General features: G+C 48.3%; 1 protein-coding gene across 1 annotated transcript in view; it reads right to left on the bottom strand.

Annotated features, from left to right (window-relative positions):
• Window positions 1-2,114, bottom strand: part of ANKIB1 (ankyrin repeat and IBR domain containing 1) — a 159,738-nt gene that overhangs the window by 116,089 nt on the left and 41,535 nt on the right. The gene's annotated exons all lie outside the window — the stretch shown is intronic.

Raw genomic sequence — 2,114 nt, forward strand, 5'->3', positions numbered from 1 at the left:
CAAAGAATATAATCAATCTGATTTCAGTGTTGACCATCTGGTGATGTCCATATGTAGAGTCTTCTCTTATGTTGTTGGAAGAGGGTGTTTGCTATGACCAAACAAACAGTTCTCTTGGCAAAACTCTAAATTTGCCTGTTATTTCAGGTGTTTTTGATTTCCTACTTTTGCATTCTAGTCCCCTATAATGAAAAGGACATCTTTTGGGGGTATTAGTTCTAGAAGGTCTTGTAGGTCTTCACAGAACTGTTCAACTTTAGCTTCTTTAGCATTACTGGTTGGGGCACAGACTTGGATCACCGTGATGTTGAATGGCTTGCCTTGGAAACAAACAGATTTCACCCTGTCGTTTTTGAGATTGCATCCAAGTACTGCGTTTTGGACTCCTTTGTTGACTATGGTGGCTACTCCATTTCTTCCAAGGGATTCTTGCCCACAATAGTAGATATAATGGTCATCTGAGCTAAATTCACCCATTCCAATCCATTTTAGTTCGCTGATTCCTAAAATGTCAATGTTCACTCTTGCCATCTCCTGTTTGACTACTTCCAATTTGCCATGATTTCTGGACCTGACATTCCACATTCCTATGCAATACTGCTCTTTCAGCATTGGACCTTTTGTCTATCACCAGTCACATCCACAACTGGGTGTATTTGCTTTGGCTCCATCTCTTCATTCTTTCTGGAGTTATTTCTCCACTGATCTCCAGTAGCATACTGGGCACCTACCAACCTGGGGTGTTCATCTTTCAGTGTCCCTTCTGCCTTTTCATACTGGTTTGCCATTCCCTTCTCCCGTGGACCACATTTTGTCAGAACTCCGCACCATGACCTGTCCGTCTTGGGTGGCCCTGCATGCATGGCCGTGAGGAGATACCCTGGTTCAATGTCAGGAGCGCCAGCTGCGCTTCACTGGAGCAGCAGTGAGGAGATACCCTACGTCCAGGGGCAAAGGAGAAGCCCCAGCAAGGTGGTAGGAGGGGCGAATTTGCATTTAGGGTTGGACCCCATTCCCGCCAGAGATGCTCAGAGGCCTTGGGCAGGCCTTGTGTGCACCGGGACCCGGGGACCCCACAGAGTCTGGGACAGAACTGTGTTTGAGCATCTCCTGTGGAGGTACAGGTTAGCGCTGGACTGCTGCTCTGGGTGGGCAGACTTGGGTATGCAATAAACCCTCTTGGCGGAGGTCACTACTGACCCCACCATAGAGCTGCCAGAGCTTCCACAGGACCAGGAAGTAGGCTCCTGGAGGGCACAGGTGGAACCTTGTGTGAGCCAGGACCCAGGAGAGGGGAGCGGTGACCCCATGGGAGACTGACCCAGACTTGCCTGTTGAGTGTCCGGGAGTCTCCAGTGGAGGCATGGGTCGGTGGTAGCCTGCTGCAGGGATGGGGGCACTGGGTGTGGCAGTGCATGCATGGGATCTTTTGAAGGAGGTCACCATTGTCTTCATTACCTCCACCATAGTTTGGTCCCAGATAAACAGCAGGGAGGGAACACAACTCCACCCATCAACAGGAAATTGGATGGACTTGCCCATCAGAACAAGACCCAGTTTCCCCCTCAGTCAGTCTCTCCCATCAGGAAACTTCCATAAGCCTCTTATCCTTCTCAGAGGGCAGATAGACTAAAAACCACAGAAAACTAATCAGTCTAATCACATTGACCACTGCCTTATTTAACCATCCATGGGATTTTCCAAGCAAGAATACTGGAGTGGGTTGCCATTTCCTTCTCCAGGAGATCTTCCCAACCCAGGGATTCAACCCGGGGCTCCTGCACTGTAGGCAGACGCTTTACCGTCTGAGCCACCAGGGAAGTCCAGCATAAAAATCAGTTTCTCTCTACTGAGCCCAGAGAGAAACTCATGCACTTATTGTTAATTAACCAATGATAAAGAAAGCAAGGCAATGACAAAGAATGCTCAAACTACCGCACAATTGCACGCATCTCATGTGCTAGTAAAGTAATGCTCAAAATTCTCCAAGCCAGGCTTCAGCAATACATGAACTGTGAACTTCCTGATGTTCAAGCTGGTTTTAGAAAAGGCAGAGGAACAAGAGACCAAATTGCCAACATCCGCTGGATCATGGAAAAAGCAAGAGAGTTCCA

This window comes from Bison bison, unplaced genomic scaffold (assembly GCF_000754665.1).
Source record: "Bison bison bison isolate TAMUID 2011002044 unplaced genomic scaffold, Bison_UMD1.0 scf7180017864134, whole genome shotgun sequence".
NCBI lineage: Eukaryota > Metazoa > Chordata > Mammalia > Artiodactyla > Bovidae > Bison > Bison bison.